Raw genomic sequence first — 20,205 nt, 5'->3', positions numbered from 1 at the left:
AAAATAAGAATTAAAACCAAAAAATAGATTTGAAAGCTTTTTATTCAGCATTGAGCTTTCAATATAATTTGTGTCTCTGTGTTTCAAAGCTGAATAAAATGTGCATCAGCTTCAACAATTGAACACTATTTGTGTTTGCAGGCTTCATGAGCCCACAGAGTTCAAACACTGAGCTCAAACTACTTTTGACTTTCTCTTTAAAGAGCTATAGGAATACTGAAATTAAATCATATAAAGACATTTTTGAATCTGCTTGAGGTTGGTGGAAACATTTCACCGACGTTACGAGCAAGTTATTAGCTTTTATTCTTACAACTGACCCAGTGTTATGTGGCCATGAATCTGTTCTCCCACAGCAAACAGCTAAAACATTATCACCAACAATGTGGATTAAATATATCCACACACAGATTACATGGGTTTAACTACAAATCAGGCATTGATATCTTAAAAATAGTTCAAGTAAAAATATTACTTAGCTGAAACGTAGTGTTTCCTCTCTAATATCTGCTGTGTCTGCCACAGGACCTGGTCAGTCATCCACGGCCAGAGGGGTTAGGAAGTGCGAGATCGATTTACAAAATACTCCCCCTTGAAATCTAAACATTAACTTGTATTTTTAATATATGATTCACAATCACATATTTCAATTAGAGATTTGATCTGCTTACAGTGCGTCATTTACAGTATGTGTTTTAGAAAACTGAGTGATTATTAGGGATGCACCGATACCACTTTTTTTACAAACCAATACGAGTACGAGTATTTTAATTTATGTTCTAGCCGATACCGAGGACCGATATCAATAGATTTGGTTTCGATGAAGTTTATTTCTTTATTTCTTTATTTTTAATTTTTTGCTTGTTGCAAGGATAACCACAAAAATCTTTAAGAGAAGGCTTTTCCAAGCCAAAAATATACACACATTGTTGATAACCCTGCAAATCCAGACGTTATCTATTAAAGATTAACTGTGGACATTTAAATGATGAGTTATCCTTGCGCTGACATCCCTCCACGCCTTCACACATTACATAAAGTGTGTGCAGTGTACTATACCTTATGGAGTCACTCTCTTACACTGCATATTCGGGAAGCATAAAACCCTGTTATGTGCGATTCTTTCATATTCACGAGTCCTGCCGTTAATCCGCAGGTCAGGTATAAAGTAGGCTTCACTTGATGCTATACTTTAAGTTTAACTATAGGTGGGTCACGGCTAGATAAGATCAATAGCCATAAATACTCAACGCATACTCTCATTTTAAAAATCACGCCACCATCATCTCACAATGTTTAATAATAATTAATCTTATTTTCATTAAAACGAGTGATTTAGCAATGCCGCGCCACTGAGAAGCCAACTGCAGATCAAACAAAGCAACTTTTTTCCGAAGTTCAGCTGTTCTTTTTTTTGCATTTGATTATTATGCGTTTAAAATTAAAAAAATCAATAATGAATAGAGTGTATCCTGCGTGTGTGCGTTTTTTTTTTTTTTTTCACTGAAGCTGCCCTTTTTCAAAACTAAAAGTAACTTTGTCTCTCTGGCAATATTTCAGCTTTAATCTAATGAAAAGTTAATTTAGATGAGCCAATATTCAAAAATTGCAGTAAAGTAACTGTGACGTGCGGCCACACATTGAATCTGAGGTCTGATCTCATCTCTCTCTCTCGCTGTCATCCAGACACTGATGCGTAGACACCACACAAGTCATGTCACAAAACTGAGGCTGGTACCAGCTGACAGGTAGAACAGCTAAAGCCTTTGCGAAATCTGTCAAATACAGCACTGAAATGAACAGGCATAAATACCTTTGACCCAAAAAGTCTACCTATAGGATATCTGTAAAAACGCAATCAGAGCCAATGTTATGTAGAAGTTGTGTAGCCTAATAATTATATTAATTTTGATAAAAAGATAACCAAAATAAACAATTCATTGCATTTTTCGTTTGCTAAAAAATATACAAAGGGTGGCTAGTTTGTATTAATGTGTTTTAATATTAATTAAAATGTGTTTAGTCTATTTAAGCTTAATGGTTATATACGCTGCCAATAGGCAAGCCATTTAAAAAATATTATTTTACTGTGTACTGGGTTATAATGTATATTTTACATGAAAAACTATATGTAGCATGTCTCGCTGTCATTTAAAACATGCAATTCATAACACACCAGAGCTGTAGCCCTACACTTACAGGGCGTTGTTGATCAATAGTCATACTGCGCACCACGTTATTGAGCTCAAATATCTCTGAGGGAGATTATGTGACCCGATAGCCATTATTAACTTGAGAGATTGTAAAAACAAAAGGCCTTTTAAAAAAAGGAACAACACACAAATCGGCAACAAGTAAAACTGGTCCCTTGGAGTTCAGCACTTGTCATCTCGCCAGTGTATGCTGCGTGGTGTGTATAGCGCCCTTATGCAGCGCATGTCAACTGTCACTGGTGAGAGAGAGCGTGCCCGTGAGAGCTCAGTGCAAGTATCGATATAATCACACGCAAAATCATATCGTTTTAAATATTCTATTAACAATACTTATCAAAATATTTATACACTTACATGGTATTTATTGAGATTGTGTGATCTGTATAGGCTGTCTGATCTTTACAGAAGCTGTAAACTGAGACGGGCGCAGTGACCGCAGTAATGTTCAGCTCTGATGAGGTGCTTTTATTTACCCTGTAGTCTTTAGATTTTTTACATAATGTTCCATTACTTAAAATTTCTTTTATTTTTTTATTTATAGTTTATATTAAAATGAGTGCTAGCTTGTTTTGCTGTGATCATTATGCAAGGATCATATTTCATGTTCGGTTTTTTCTTCAGTAGCCGATAGATTCAATAATAATGTATTTTTAAAAGGATTGTTTATAAGGACTAAGCTATAAATATATAATACATTAGGCTAATTATTAAGACATTGAAGTCAGGTAGGATAACAAATCACATCCATGTAGTAAATTACTGTTGAGTGGGATCTGTGCGTGGTATCTGCCTTTCATGTACGATATGAGTATGAGTATTTTAAGTGTCGCCCCGATACTGGTATTGGAATCAGTGCATCCCTAGTGATTATAAATACACTGTTTGACCAATTCATTCGGGATTTGCAGCATTTCCATAATTTGGTGGAAGTGAGATCATATCTTAAGTAAAACATAGGGCCCTATCATACACCCAGCGCAATGCAGCACAAGGCGCGGCGCAAATGTTATTTTCTAGTTTCAAGTGTTGTTTTGCTGTTTTGCACCACGTTGTTTAAATAGCAAATGCATCTGCGCTTATATGTGCGCCCATAGGCGTTCTGGTCTAAAAAGGAAGGTGTTCTGAGGCGCACTGCTGGCACGTTGCTATTTTGAGAAACTATAATAAATTTTTCATTAGACCAAAACAAACCCGGTCTAAACTCCAGCGCAGAGTTGCGCCTCGCTTACACACTGCTTAATAGCCTACACACAAGATGTAGAGCAATACGCAAATATCTTTACATATGAAAAAATTTAAATATTAATGATATATATAGGATATAATAAGAATAGATATAGGAAATAAATTTAAAGGATTAAAATATTACAAATCATATTATTTTCTAGCCTAAATAAGTATGAAAAACCACTGCTTTTATGTCTTCTTCATCTCGGGGGGCTTTTTCAGTTCATTCATAACAATTTGCTTTTGTATAATGTTATTATTATTATCAGTATTATTTATTATCTCCATATTTATATTTGTTTTATTAAAAACAAGCTTAGATTTGCCCACCTGCAGGTTTTAGACCATATGGGGCACAGCATGTGTATTAGGATATACCTCAGGTTTTTGACCACACTTCGTTATTATTGTTCATTTATTCATTTGCTGGAAATTAGAACTGAATTTAGAAATAGTTTTGAAACGAATATGTGCGCTTAACAAACAAAATTAATTATTTATAGACTAATTGATGTCTGTGCGAAAAGGTTTCCTTATCCACGAGAGCGAAAGTGAAAGTAGATCGATTATCTCTCATTCTGCACGGTAGATGCTCTGTTTAACTGTTTTCTGTTTAAAAAAACTGTTAACGGTTAACTGTTTGCTTGTGAAATGCTCAGTTTTTCCACTTACACTTACTTTACGTCATGTAAATTGCAAATGAGTCTATGGCGTGACGCAGCTGGCTCTTAAAGGGAATGGGAGATGAGACTCTGATTGGTTTATTCTCAAAACTTACCTATAACTCAATAAGAAAATAAGCTCAACCCTTTTAGACCATGTGTCACGGCACAAAGCGGAATTGAAAGCATTTGCCCTGAAAGTGTTTGCGCCCTGCGTTTTGCGCCCTGCGTTTTGCGCTCTGCGCATGGACCGTCAAAATAGAGTCCATAGAGTTTGTGTAAACTGTGCAATTGACCACCGTTTTCAGGCCGACTCGGGTAAGGTTCGCGGGTGCTCCGTCTGTGTACACAAAGACTTTCAGTTTTTCTGTTTCTCCAAGCTTCAAACATGGCAAATTGGCTTGAGTCTGTTCTGCGGCCCGCACCATTTGAATCACATCCAGATTAATTTAAATCTGAGGCAACAAACTAAATCGAAAGCCACACCGCTAGACTATTTACATAACAAATGACTTTAGGCTATAAATCATAAATGCATTTTTTTACTACAAACACATGTTAAAACATTAGTGATAATAGAGTGGAGGAACTATGACGTCACTTTGTAGGCTAATCGGCTGCTTGCATAAAACTGGTTTCCTCGTGAAAATCTCTATGGGATTTAAAAAGCTCTGTGTTCAAACACTGTTCATTACACTTACATGTTTTGTCCAGCCGGATAATCCTCACATGAAAATACAACTTTGAGCACTTTTGGATCTTAAATACAAACGCAAGAATTGAAAAGCTAACATTAGGCTATAAACGGACAACACTGCTCTCGGGGCGCTCGCCTGTGACGTCAGCACCACCCTGCTACAGGCAACTTTTCAAGCTTATTTTTTAGAAATAATGTCCATGACAAAGAGTTAATCTCTCTTTTTATTATATTATAATCCACGGTATATATGATAAACAAATAAAAACCTATGTGCCTTTTGGATCGTTTTTAAGTGGGAAATACATCTGTGTTGCTTTACGGTTGTTCTAAAAGTTTTAAAACTGTTTGTATAAATCTGCCTACATAGTATTATCATAAGACATATTTAAATAAGTGTATCGCTCGCGTGCACACAGCCTGCTTACCTTAACAGACGACAGAAATGCGACGTGAGGAACAAATCTATCAAATGCCTGCAAGTTCCATCATCATGGACACAGAGCAACATTCAATATTCTCTTTTTTTGTCACGAAATGCACTAAAAAGCAGCCCATACAGTCACATGCTCTACATTTTACGGAGGAGTGTAAATATTGCTGTTATGACAGAGTTAAATGTGTTCCGATGAAGAAGAAAAACCCGACAAAAAATCACTTGATCACATTAAAATGACAGTTAACATGCATGTATTTTTACACATTTATTGATACGTTTGCATTACTGAGAGCAGGAAAGAGACAGGCTACACTAGTAAGCAATATCTTCATAATATTGTTTATTAAAATAAATGATCAACAAATTAATCTGTCTCGACAGCCTTTACAAGTGAAGGAATTATCTGCACACAATCTGAATTCCCAATTAGAATAATACTACAAACTATAAAATACTATTCATGAAAATACCTAAATAACAGACAAATCCAAATGCCCATCACGAGTGAGCTGCGCTCCAGACCAGATCAACTCGATGACATATAATGTCTCCGACACCGTTTGTAGTCCCAATTAGCAACTTGATAGCAACCGTCTTTTTAAAGAAGCATAACCGATTTAAAAATTCAAGAGTGTGCTGTAACTGATGTGTTTTATTTCGTAGAACAAAACGTGAAAGTATTTTGAGTTTGTGTTGGCCACGAACCTTATTTAACCGATTTTACTGAAACCCCATTGAAAAAACCCATTGACTTTGGGACGAGGGAACCGGAACTGCTAAAATGCTAACTCGCTTCCGGGTTTTTGCATACAAATTGACGTCATAGTTCCTCCACTCTATTATTTTACCAATAAATCTCCTGAGTTTGCACTGCAGTAACTGAAATGCCAACAGGACTTGTCTGTAAAAGCACCTCTCTAACATGTATCTGCTTAAGCCATCCACATTTTTTTTTAGATTCTTAGCATCTGATGACATGATGCACTAAACATACTAATCATAACAGTGTGATCGTACAGAACAGGGAACAGCCAATGCTGATCACATCTGTTATCGTTTGCATCAAAGGGTAAAAGGGCGTTCATATATTTTTAATTATTTATCAGTGATTTCTCTGCATACCACTAGAAGGAAACCTGCGTACAACACTTTGAGAACCACTGGTATAGATGGGTGGTTAGGCCTTGTCTGTGTCAGGTTTTTCCTTTTTTCAAGTATTGGAGAGCAGGCAGAAGAGGGAGAATCACAAGAGCATCGGTGGAGATTTCTCTAAAAAATGCTGGAGAACAGCAGTTGGGGTTTTGTTGGGGCTGTCTTTGTTTATTTGCAGATTGGAGTGGAGCAGAAGAAGGAGAACGGTGGAGATATACTTGAAGACCTGGAGCTCATGAAGCAGGTAGTGCTGCTTGAACAGACTAAACAATGGAGTTAGTTTCAAAAGAAATGTATTAAGATTAGTTAAAGACCTGATATCTTTCTCTTTGACAGGTTGGCATGGAGCATGTGAAGGAACAGGGAAACACACTGTAATGACAAGTGCATCGTAATAAATTAGGTACAGCCTTAAACTTTAAGTTGAGTCAACTGAACTTTATAAAACTTTTTAAACTTATACAATTACATTTTTACAGAGTAAGTGTCACAGAAGGGACGACATTCAGTTCAGTAATATAACAGAACGTCAGGTGAGTATAAGCAGGTGAGTATATTAATGCAGATAATAAGTCCATTAACCTGAATTGGATATTTGATTATGCAGGCTTGGAGACTGGAGACCCATAGGCAACTGGATACCACAGACAGCAAACAGGATGAAGACTTCGAGGAACCAGGAGACACCTCACTAGGAGAGACACTGGAACTCACAGGAGATGTGCTTGTGGTGCTTCAGTGAGTGGAAAACCTGGTCTTAATGGGGCAGTAAGTGGTTGTCAGATATTTCCTTCAGATAGACAGAAATAGATACAATATTTTTGTTTGTTTGTATGATTCAATTGTATATTGCTATCTAACTTAACATTTGCAGATTGTTATTTGTTATATGATCGGATAAATTGATCTGTTCTAATGTATTTTTATGCTGTCAGCGTTAACACATTGAATATTACTGCACGTCTATTGTCAGATAGATTGTCACACACCTCAGCAATGACTGGATGGTCAGGAATTTAATTTTTTTTTTAATTAGGTGGACGTGTGAATCGATGGACGTCCTTCCAAGATGAAGGAGTGCTGGTTGTTGTAGATAGTAATTAGGCCTTGTCTTTGTCAGGTTTTTCTTTTTCAGGTAATGGAGAGAAAGCAGGCAGAAGAGGGAGACTCACAAGAGCATCAGTGGAGCTATCAGGAGCTTAAGTTTGATTACTTTATTTTGGATTAAGAAAGCAAAATTCTCCAACAAGAGTGATTATGCTGCTTCCTGATGGTGAAAGTGATTATACTCATGGCAAGTATTATTTGATAGTTTGGTCATTTGTTTCACTAAGGGCCTACTCACACTATGCCATCCGTACCGTGCCCAGGCTCGTTTCCCGGATCGTTTGAGAAGTTTGAGTGCGCTGAATCAGGCTCAAGCACGGTTCACTTGGCCGGCCCTGGCCCGGTTGGAAGAGGTGGGCCTGAGCGCGGTTCACTTGGGCTTTGGCGCGGTACACTTGTAGTGTGAGTGCAAAACGCGCCAAAGCCCGAAACTGAAAGCGACACGTGACTCTTAAGGGACTGTTTCATATGGATTTATTAATCATTTTTACTGTTCAGTGAACGCAAACTGCCGTAGTTTATTAAATACGCAAACTTCTCAATGCACGACAGCTGAATTTGTGGTTAGTAAATAACCGATTGTGTTCTATTTGGGACACTACATTCATATACTATGCTATTGAGTGTGTAAGTGCATAAGTACATAGTGTATAAGTTCATAGTGTATAGCGTGCCATTTGGGACGCAGCTTTTGTCATTTGTAGGTTGGAGTGGAGCAGAAGTAGAAGACTCACAAGGAGAACGGTGGAGATATACTTGAAAATCTGGAGCTCAGGAAGCAGGTAGAACTGCTTAAACAGACTAAACAATGGAGTTAGTTTCCAAAGAAATGTATTGAGATTAAAGACCTGATATCTTTCTCTTTGACAGGTTGGCATGGAGCATGTGGAGAAACAGCGAACCACACATCAGTATTGACAAGTACATCGTAATAAATTAGGTACAGACTTACATTTTTAGTTGAATCAAATTAACTTAATAAAACATTTTTAAATTATATACTTTAATTTGTAAAGACTAAGTGATGATCAGTTATTTCCTTCAGATACAGTAAATAGTTAGATAGATGTCTTGTCTGCCACAGGTGTTTCTTTTTCAGGTAATGGGCACACAATAGACAGAAGAAGGAGACTCACAAGAGCATTGGTGGAGATTTATCTGAAGAACGCTGGAGAGCAGCTTGTGCATTGCTGGAGTTCAGCAAGCATGTAGAGCTCTGTTAGTCGTGTCTTTATCTTTTACAGACTGGAGTGGAGCATGTGGAGACAAATAGGAATCACACACCTCAGTGGTGACTGGACACTGATGGTCAAGAATATCCTTTTAATGCAGAAGTATGGGTGCATGGATAGATGTCCTTCCAAGTGGAAGGGGGTGGTGGTGGGCATAGATTGTTAGATAGATGTTTTGTCTGTGGCTGTTATTTACATTGTAGGTAATGAATCCTCAACAGGCGGAAGAGAGATACTCACAAGAGCATAAGTATTATAAATTATTATTGATACATTTTGAAATATAAGTTGCATGTACATATGATATATTTGTATGGGGGAGACCGGGGATAGTTGTACTTCTATTATATTTGTCTATATATCTTTGAGATCTTGAGTTACAAGTGTCTGCTATTAAACTGCAAATAAGTAATTTTTGCAGCGTAAACAGTAAATGTGAAACTTTTTAGTTTCAGGGCGTACTCACACTATGCTATCCGAACCGTGCCCAGGCCCATATCGTTTGAGAAGTGTGAGTGCTCCGAATCTGGCTCAGGTGCGGTTCACTTGGCCGGCCCTGGCCTGGTTGGAAGAGGTGTGCCAGTGCGCGATTCACTTGGGCTGGAAACTGAACACGAGACGTGACTTTTAAGGAACTGTTTTATATTGATTTATTAATCATTCATACTGTTCAATGAATGCAAACTGTCGCAGATTATTAAAGACGCAAACCCCTCACTGCATGATAGCTGCACCTGTAGCAAACCTCTTAATTCCTGCAGCGCGATGACTTTATGATTGTTTATGAGCGTCAAAAGTGGTGGATCTGTTCGGCGAAATAATTAACTGCGTGTCACCGCATCCCAAATGATTTACATGAAGTTTATTTATAAACTAATTTCGAGAGGATCACGTGATTTTGATTGAACACGGCTGGTTCTGCATTAGCATGTATGATCCACCAATCACGGCAATCCTAACCCACTGTAAAGAGCCAGGGTTTCTCACTACAGTCATCTTCAATTTGAAGAATCCCCCCTTCCACCCCTACCTCTCCAGCTTTCCCTTCATAGAGTGGCACGGTGGCCCAGTGGTTAGCACTGTAGCCTCACAGCAAGAGCGTCACCGGTTCTAGTCCTTTAACAGATCGTTATCGATCCGATGTCTAAATTAAGCCGATAAATTACGTAATTGTTGCTGTGCACGCGTGGGCGAAACATGTTCAGATTTGTTCATGGATCTCTCCTCACACTGATTATTCCTTCAAAGTCCGTCCTTTCCTCACGTGGTATTGCTGTGCGTTAATAACTCAGTAAGTAACCGTTATCCTTATCATTGTAGATATGTTTGATTGAGTGTCATTGTGTATTTTGCTTCAAATCGCCTCAGGAAAAAATATTACATATGAAAGTCTTTCCTGCTCAGTCTATTTGTTGTGTTAGAGATAGCAGGGAGATTTACTTATTACTCCAAGGCCGAATAATATTAGTTTCAGGGTTAATTCTTTTAGTTGCAGCCGGTGAATGAACGAGGACCCGAAAAAAGCGCTCCTCTTTTCTGTCTCTCCCTCTTCGCTTCACACACACAAACACACATACACACACACACCAAACTGACCTGCACATGTGACGCGCTAAACAAAAACTTTACGGAAAGTTTTTAGTCTAATATAATTATTTGTTATCAACGCGTTTCCCATGTGTTGATCAGAATATTCATATTGATTATAACAAGCGCGCGAGAGCTTTCACCGCACGAGCGCACACACATAGATCTGACAGCCTTCACACACACACATAGATCTTGAGCCTTCACAGATCAACAGGGGAGAGCCTAGGTGCACCGGTCACTGAATCCAGCATACGGGCCACACGTTCTGTCTTTATATTCTGCTCTGTGTTTGCCATAAAGTCATCTGAGCTCAATGATCAGGTTTGTATCAAAATCCGAGGGCAAATCTGCACCCTCACAGCGGTTTATCATAAACTTTCCATCGATCATTTTCCCCGCGATTGACAGCAAGAACGAACGCAAGCGTTGATACTACATGTGTTCAAAAGAATCTAAAACGCCAAATAGGATGAATTTATGTCGCATTTTTAAAAATAATACATTCTGTATCTAGCTTATCACTTGTACTGTGGCTCTGAACTGTCAAAACACCTCTAAAAAAAGGCGTTTTCGGACATGACATATTTGTACACATGTACATTACTGTAACCCGTTTTATTCAAGAACATTTGAGCTGGTTTTAGTCCTTAACTCTTTAAATTTCATCTTATTTAAAATATATTTAACTTGCTTGTTAATTAAATCCTATTTTGTTATTTAACCTTTTTAATTTTATGCAACAGTCAATTTGCATGTTAATTTGCTATGAAGAAAATGAAATAATATATTTTTTGCATGCTGATTTGTGTGAAATCGTGAATATAGGTTATATATAATTGAATATATACTTTTGAAATCATAGCTTTTTTGCTTTGAGTATAGGCTATTCAGTTCAAAAGAGCGGAGTTTCAGCTTTTATGAAGTTTGCTGTGTAAAAATATAACATTTTGAAATTTATAATTATCGGCCTATATATATCGGCTATCGGCCTCCAAGTCTGAAGAATTATCGGTTATCGGTATCGGCCAAAAAATCCATATCGGTGCATCCCTAATAGTTTGCATGTTCTTCCTGTGCTCGCGTGGGTTTTCCCTGGGTTCTCCGGTGTCCAATTGTCAAGTGAATTGATCAATCTAAATTTAGCACTACAGTCAAACTCTCATCCAGCAGCATATCTCTTCATAGCATTTATTTTAGTCATCAGCTCATATCAAGGGGAGAGGCAAACGGGAGGGAGCCCAGGGCTCAAGGACCTTTTGAGCTCAGGTCTCTCTCCCGGGACAGCATGCTAAACTTGCTTATAATCAGTCATCAGCTAAGTGTGAACTTTTGAAAACGATATAACTAAAGAAATTTCCACTGTGCTGAGTGAGAGCGCTTCTTACTGAACTGTGCATCATTGATGACGTAAGCATGCTCAGTCTCAAATGCGATGTGAGTGCGGGCCGTCGGGTGAGACGGGAGGGGGGACAAGTTTGCTTCGGCCCGGTTCAAGGCAACTGTACATAGTGTGAGTAAGCCCTCAAACAGGAGGAGTGAAATGTTACAATTCAGCCCACAGTCTGGGTTAGTTGTAACATTATAAAATGAGAATTATGACATAAAAATGGATTCGAAAGCTTTTTATTCAGCATTGAGCTTTCAGTATAGTTTGTGTGTCTCTGTGTTACAAAGCTGAATGAAATGTGCAAATGTGCATCAGCTTCAACAATTGAACACTATTTGTGTTTGCAGGCTTCATGAGCCCACAGAGGTCAAACACTGAACTCAAACTACTTTTGACTTTCTCTTTTATAAGCTATAGCAATACTGAAATTAAATCATATAAATACAGTTTTAAATCTGCTTGGGGTTGGTGGTAACATTTCACTGATGTGACTTGCAAGTTACTAGCTTTTGTTGTTTCAACTGACCCAGCATTATGTGGCCATGAATCTGTTCTCCTACAGCTAACAGCTAAAACATTATCACCAACAATGTGGATTAAGTATATCCACAATCAGACACACAGATTACATGGGTTTAACTACAAATCAGGCAATGATATCTTAAAAATAATTAATTAGCTAATCTTAGCTGAAGTGTAGTTTTTCTGTCTAATATCTGCTGTGTCTGTCACAGGACTTTTTCATATGTGGTATGAGGACTAAAATGAGCATGTGTGAAGTGAATCAGCTGATTTGTAACTAGTTCCTTGTCGTAGAGATTGTAAGTGTTACAACTATCCCCGCTCTCTCTCTTTAAATCTAAGAGCTCTATTTTGACGGTCCATGCGCAGAGCACAAAACGCAGGGCGCAAACGCTTTCAGGGCGTGTCAGAACACATTTTTGCTAATTTAAAGATGGGAAAATCCACTTTCAAGGGTTGAGTTTATTTTCTTAAGAGTTATAGGTGTGTTTTGAGAATAAACCAATTAGAGTCTCATCTCCCATTCCCTTTAAGAGCCAGCTGCGTCGCGCCATAAGCGCATTCGCTATTTACAGGACGTAAAGTAAGTCTAAGTGGAAAGCATTTCACTAGCAAACAGTTAACAGTTTTTTTAAACAGAAAACTGTTAAACAGAGCATCTACTGCATGAGAATGAGAGATAATCGATCTACTTTCACTTTCGCTCTTAGATAGGGAAACCTTTACGCACAGACATCAATTAGCCTATAAATAATTAATTTTGTTTGTTAAGCGCAAATATTTGTTTCAAAACTATTTCTAAATAACAAATATAAATATGGAGATAATAAATAATACTGCTAATAATAATAACATTATACAAAAGCAAATTGTTATAAATGAACTGAAAAAGCCCTCTGAGATGAAGAAGACATAAAAGCAGTGATTTTTCATATTCATGTAGGCTAGAAAATAATATGTTTTGTAATATTTTAATCCTTTATATTTATATCCTATATCTATTCTTATTATATCCTATGTCCCTAATATTTAATTTTTTTCATATGTAAAGATATTTGCTTATTGCTCTCTTGTGCGTATTAAGCAGTGTGTAAGCGAGGCCGGGTTTGTTTTGGTCTAATGAAAAATCTATTTTAGTTTCGCAAAATAGCAACGCGCCAGCAGTGTGCCTCAGAACACCTTCCTTTTTAGACCAGAACGCCTATGGGCGCACAAATGAGCGCAAATGCATTTGCTATTCAAACAGCGTAGCGCAACGCCTCAAAACCACTCTTGCGCCAAGCTGAAACTAGCAAAAGACTTTTGCGCCGCGCCTTGCATCACATTGCGCCGGGTGTATGATAGGGCCCAAAACATTAACTTGTATTTGAATTATATGATTCACATTTACAATTTAAATTAGAGATTAGATCTGCTTACAGCACGTCATTTACAGTATGTGTTTCAGAAAAGTGAGTGATTATAAATACACTGACCAATTCATAGGTGATTTATCAATTCATACATGCAGCATTTCCATGATTTGGTGGAATTGAGATCATATCATAAGTAAACCGTGGAGTTTGTGTAAACTGTGCATCCGACCACCGTTTTTCAGGTCGACTTGGGTAAGGTTTGCAGGTGCTCCGTCTGTGCACAAACTTCCATTTTGTGTTTTTTCAAGGTTCAAACATGGTAAAATTGGCTTTAATGTGTTCTGCGACCTGCACCATTTAACAAACTAAATCAAAAGCCACACCGCTAGGCTATTTACAAAACAAATATATATCGAAATATGTATCGGCTATACATCGAAAACACACATTATTTTACACAACTATGAACACTTTAACACGTTTGTGATAATTATTTCACCAATGATGCAGCTTGTAGAAACTCCTGAGTTTGCATTAACTGAAAAGCACTTCACTAGTGCGGATCTGCTCGAGAGCTCCACAGTTTTTTTCAATCTTAGCATCTGATGACATGATGCACTAAACATACTAATCATAACAGTGTGATCATACAGTACAGGGAACAACCAATGCTGATCATATCTGTGTTATCATACGCATCAAAGGGTAAAAGGGCGTTATATTTTTTTTATATATATATATATATATATATATACATTTTTTTTTTAATATATATAATATATTTTTAATTATTATTCTGTGATTCCTCCGTGCACCTCTAGAAGAAAGTCTGCGTACCACACTTTGAGAACCACTGGTATAGATAGATAGTTAGGCCTTGTCTGTGTCAGGTTTTTCCTTTTTCAGCTAATGGAGAGCAGGCAGAAGAGGGAGACTCAAAAGAGCATCGGTGGACATTTATCTAGAAAATGCTGGAGAACAGCAGGTAGGGCTCTGTCAGTACTGTCTATGGGTGCGTTCCAAATAACATACTTGTACACTATTCTATGCCATTTTGTAGTGTAAATGGTGTAAGTAGTGTGTTCACACTGAAATATTCTTTTTTTTTTCGGCTTTTTTGCCTTTATTAGATAGGACAGTAATGAGACAGGAAACGAAGTGGGAGAGAGAGAAGGGTGTAGGGTTGGGAATTGTCTTTGAGCTGGGTTTCGAACTCGGGACGCCCTATTGTGCTACTGCAGCATATGTCAGTGCATTGACCACAAGGCTATTGCGCTGACAATATTCTTTTATTTTAAAAAGTTCACTTTAAATTCCTGGATGATGCACTTATTTAACTGTTTAAAAGAAGTGTGGACTGTGCACTTGGGGCTGTCTTTGTTTGTTTGCAGATTGGAGTGGAGCAGAAGAAGGAGACTCACAAGCGGAATGGTGGAGATATACTGCAAGACCTGGAGCTCAGGAAGCAGGTAGAACTGCTTGAACAGACTGAAAATTGGAGTTTGCTTTCAGAGAAATCCATTAAGATAAAATAACGACCTGATATCTTTCTCTTTGACAGGTTGGCATGGAGCATGTGGAGGAACAGGGAAACGCACCTTAGTAATGACAAGTGCATCGTAATAAATTAGATACAGACTTACACTTTTTTAGGTTGAATCAAATTAACTTTATAAAACATTTAAAATCATATACTTTCATTTGTACATACTAGATGATTGTCTGGAATCTCTTTAAGTCAGATAAATGTCTTGTTTGCGGCAGGTGTTTCTTTTTCCTGTAATGGACACACAACAGACAGAAGAAGGAGACTCACAAGAGCATCTGTGGAAATTTGTCTGAAAACCGCTGGTTAACAGTTTATGCATTTCTGGAGTTCAGCAAGCATGTAGAGCTCTGTTAGTTGTGTCTTTATCTTTTCCAGGCTGGAGTGCAGCATGTGGAGACAAATAGGAATCACACACCTCAGCAATGGACACTGATGGTCAGGAATATCCTTTAAAGGCAGATGAATAGGTGCATGGATGGATGTCCTTCCAAGTGGAAGGGGGTGGTGGTGGGCATAGATTGTTAGATATATGTATTGTCTGTGGCTATTATTTACAACTTCAACAGGCAGAAGAGTCAGACTCACAAGCAAAATGGTTAATACTTATCTGAGGAACACTGGAGAACGTTTGGTTTATTGATGCAGATCATCCAGCAAGTAGAGCTTTGTTAGTCTTGTTTTTGTCTTTTGCAGATTAGACTGGGGCCTGTGGAGAAATGGGACTCGCACCTCAGCATGACTGGAAACTGATGGTCTGGGCTGCGTTTCCCAAACAACGAAGTAACTCACGGCTAAACTATAAAAGTCTGATGCATCGTTTGAGAAAAGAATGATGTAGTGACGAGTGTTTTCCAAAACCTGTAGTTTCTCTGTCGCAGATTTATCGCTTAAACCAGATTAGTTATAATTATGATAAAATGCCCGTAATGATGCTCTAAACTACTTCTTTAGAGAAAAGAAACTTAATTTATTTGTGCAAATTATACACGCACACGCATTTACAATAGAATTCAATATTAGATTTGGTAAAAATATGCACTCGCTTTCCATATTAACTGAAATATATGTAAATGACACAAACAGGGCTAATGTTTGCTTTACTAATATTATTGAGAAGTTGAACATTACACATTCTATTCTAAAACATATCACTTACAAAAGCTAACACGTATTCTAATATCATATAAATCATAAAAATAAATAAATAATAAAGGCTATTTATTATAAAATGAAATATAATATTAATTATTTATTAGAAATTAAAAAATGCTACTTTAATAATAATATTAATGATGATGATGGTGATGATGATTCTTATTATTATTAAGTAGGATATTTATTTATTTATTATTATTATTTTTTTAAGTCTACTTTTACAATTTAACACATGTAAACCACTTTAGAAAGTTCTAACTGGCAGGCCCATGTCATATACAGTACAGATACTTAATAAATGACCCAATATAAATGAAAAGAATAGTTTTATTTATAATATAATTTAAATTTTAATTAAAAATATTCAGTATAGCTATTTATATATGGGTAAATAAATGTTTTTTTTTGGGTGGGGTGCAGTTGAGGGGGGCTCGTGGCCCAGTAGAGCTTTACCCCTGAGACTCACAAGGGGAACAGTGGAGATAAACTGGAAGACCTGGAGCTCGGCAAAGAGGTAGAACTGCTTGAACAGACTGAAAAATGGAGTTAGTTTCCAAAGAAATTTATTGAGATTAATTATAGACCTGATATCTTTCTCTTTGGCAGATTTGTACGGAGCATGTGGAAAAACAGGGAAACACACCTCAGTAATCACAAGTGCATCATAATAAATTAGGTACAGCCTTACATTTTTAAGTTGAATCAAATTAACTTCATCAAACATTTTAATTTACATATTTATATTTTCACAGAGTGATAGTCGGGTATTTTCTTTGGATGGACGGACGGACGAACGGATAGATAGTATTGAACAAGCAGGTAGAGCTCTGTTGATGTTTTCTTTGTCTTTTACAGAGTGGAGTAGAGAATTTAGGGAATCACATCTCAGCAATGATAAGAAACTGCTGGTCAGGTATCACCTATCACCGAAAGATGTTTAAGAGGAAGGGGGGCGGTGGTGGGCTTGAGCTGGGCTCAGACTATAGGAGTTTTAAAAACCTAACCGATAATGAAATCTGGTTGCTGTGAACACATGAGGAGAATCTTTGGCAAATTTATTAGCCCACCTCAAATCTTAAATGTGTGCAAAGTACAAAATATGAAAACTGCGCCACAGCACACAAGATATTAAGGTTATCCTGACCGATGGAGCACATCACTCTCTTTGTCAAAAATTACGCTTTTTTTTTACTAATATTAGATTATTAAATTATGCGGTGGTTCGGTTCTGGGTTTTTCGGGGTCGACAGCTAATTCTCGACTCTTAATTTTGGAGTCGGTGGAATCGGCTCAAGAATCAACACCTTTTACATTCACTTAAAATAGCGCAAGGATTAAACATGCTGTATCATATCGTTCTTTATACAAGCAGTTCTCCTGTGGTCAGACAAAATCAGCATTTTAAATCATCTGCAGTCAAAATAAAATAATAATCAGCCTATACTTTTTTTAATTTAGAAAATTAAATTGCAATCTTTGAGACAGAAAGTTAAAACCTCAATTTATTATCAAAATATTTAATGAAAAGATGTGTAGCAGCAGTTCAATAACAAATTAAAAAACACCCCAATTGAGCCCAAACAACGCTTAAATAAAAATCATGAAATACCCTTAATATCTTCTTAATATAAATGTTTGATACATGAATACAGAGTATGAGTGAACAAAATAATCTGGTGTAGTGAACAGTCTGAGGTTGTTTAGTACTATATTTGTTTTAAAGGCAACAGATGCTCTAACTCAGGGGTGTCCAAACTCGGTCCTGGAGGCCCGGTGTCCTGCAGATTTTAGCTCCATCTTGCCTCAACACACCTGCAAAGATGTTTCTAGAAAGCCTGGTAAGAGCTTGATTAGCTAGCCCAGGTGTGTCTTGAAGGATTCGGATTTCTGCTTTCCAGTCCATCTCATCATGGACCAACGTTTATCGTTTTCATCATCCTGTTTCTCAATATTTAACTGTGAATTGATTTTAATTAATGAATAAGTTAACACATTGCTTAATATAAGAATGTTCAGTGCATTTGGCAGTCTCTTTATACCTATTTTCAGGAGCCAGCAAACTAGATCAGAGGTCATGGAGATCTTGAGTGGAACTGAGGACTGGAAGCAACTGTTTCTATTGTTATTTCTAGGAGTTAATACTGTCTAAAATGTCTAAAGTGATTTTGCTATAGTTTTACGGTTAAATCTTTTAAAGTGATTTTACTTTTTATTCAAGATAGACTTTGTGTAGTAAGAATATAACTGCCTGAATGTAGATTATACCAGTTTTTAACCAGTTTTGATAAAGACGGCGGACGGTACACTCAGCCTTGGATAAAAAACAGATTATACTTAAAGTGTGTGTGTTCTATTTGATTGTTGATCCGTTTCACAGGTCTGGAGTCAGCTCTAATCAGTCTAAAGGGTGTCTGACGTTTATGCTTAGATATTGTTCAGAATTGTACGCACGAACCTCACGTGGAAATGTTCCTAGTCTATCTGTGTTTTAACCAATCAGGTTAGAACACCTTTATGTATGACGCAGTTAATGACGTTATGTGAGAGTATAATTGTTATTGATTGGTGATTGTAAGCAGAGTGGCCTAGGAACTCATTGCGAGTGTTGAAGCTGGGTTCTGCGGATGAAACTGCAAACTATCTTCAGTAAACTTGATTTATTTATTTAAATCTCTGACTCCGGCTCTTCTTCATTTACCAGACTGGTCATTCTTTGGGTTAAACTGTAAACTATCCCTACAGTCTGATTGGGGTTGGAACTAAACTTTGGAGGACACTGCCCCTCCAGGACCGAGCTTGGACATGCCTGCTCTAACTGATCAATAAACAATATAGCTAGATTTCAATTTGATTTAATGACCGATTAAATATTAACCCCCTACACGAAATTCATAACAAACCTAAAATAATAAATAAAATCAGCTGTGCCTCAAAACATATCATATTGCTCTCTCTTGTAAATTTTTTTTTTTTTTATGTGTTCTTTTAAACAGCCTATTACTTTACTTTTAAATATCACTGTTTGTTTTGTGCAATTTGTTCATTGTAGTTAAATAAGGGTTTGTTTATGGGACAGCATACGCCGGAAGAAAAGGAGTGAGTCAGAGCTGTTTTTGAACTTAGCCTTGTCTCTATTTGTATTTAAAAATCCTCTTTTTGAAATGAATTTAGTTTGTTATTAATTGTATTTTAATTTTAATGTATTTAATTTGTAGTTATTTACAAAATAAACAAGAAGAATAGCCCAAATATTAGAGCTAAATTGTATTGATAACACAGCAAACTTGACATCGCAGGCAGATCATCTTTAAAACCAAATTGCACAAAGTTGTGTTTCATAGGTATTTAAAAGTGAAAGCAAACTTTCTCTGCAGCACTAAATTTATAATTGCCTTCAGAGTTCATCGTGCTCGAGAATGAGCATTATAACTGCAGCTTAAAACAGCTTCATTCAGGAGGATTTGAAAAAAACAGACTCAACTCTCATATTCCTGTCCTGAAGTCGATTTCAGTACTAGGTTCATTGAGAGTCGAGGAGTCGACTCCCCGTCCCTAATGCCCAGACAAATGTCTAATAATAATAATAGACTTATAATCTCTCCATCATGCCACGATGTGCTGTGCTTTCTTGCTCAAAAGCTAAATTGTTACCTGTTGCACTGCCTATATTGTGTGGAAAAATAATCTGTTATAGCATATAGAGCTACTCTATGTCGGTTTACGGCACTAGACACAGGCCTAAGGATTTTTTTATACTGTACAGAGCACTAATCTGTCCCCTATCCTAAACACAGCCCTCACAGAAAAGATATATCTGTGATTTCTAAAAGCACATTTTAATGTTGAAGCTTTTTGTTTTTTGGAGATAACTGGCAATTTAGTAGGCATAGCTACCCAGCTACATCTGGCTCATAAATA

General features: G+C 37.1%; 3 long non-coding RNA genes across 4 annotated transcripts; all 3 read left to right on the top strand.

Moving 5' to 3' along the window:
- Window positions 1-4,924: 4,924 nt before the first annotated feature.
- LOC137495845 (uncharacterized) lies at window positions 4,925-7,811 on the top strand. The gene is made up of 4 exons (XR_011015838.2): window positions 4,925-6,634; window positions 6,727-6,793; window positions 6,870-6,923; window positions 6,998-7,811. It is a non-coding gene; the product is annotated as an uncharacterized lncRNA (long non-coding RNA).
- Window positions 7,812-14,484: 6,673 nt separating this feature from the next.
- On the top strand, window positions 14,485-15,235 carry LOC103911196 (uncharacterized). Its single transcript, XR_011015837.2, has 3 exons — window positions 14,485-14,568; window positions 14,975-15,052; window positions 15,145-15,235. It is a non-coding gene; the product is annotated as an uncharacterized lncRNA (long non-coding RNA).
- Window positions 15,236-16,714: 1,479 nt separating this feature from the next.
- Window positions 16,715-18,095, top strand: LOC141386227 (uncharacterized). 2 transcript variants are annotated; one of them, XR_012407794.1, is made up of 4 exons: window positions 16,715-16,801; window positions 16,894-16,963; window positions 17,040-17,106; window positions 18,011-18,095. It is a non-coding gene; the product is annotated as an uncharacterized lncRNA (long non-coding RNA). The 2 variants fall into 2 exon arrangements; XR_012407793.1 differs by lacking the exon at window positions 18,011-18,095 and having other exon boundaries at window positions 17,040-17,118.
- Window positions 18,096-20,205: the final 2,110 nt, after the last annotated feature.

This window comes from Danio rerio, chromosome 6 (assembly GCF_049306965.1).
Source record: "Danio rerio strain Tuebingen ecotype United States chromosome 6, GRCz12tu, whole genome shotgun sequence".
NCBI lineage: Eukaryota > Metazoa > Chordata > Actinopteri > Cypriniformes > Danionidae > Danio > Danio rerio.
Note: the sequence above shows the minus strand (reverse complement) of the source record. Positions and strands in the feature narration are given on the sequence as shown.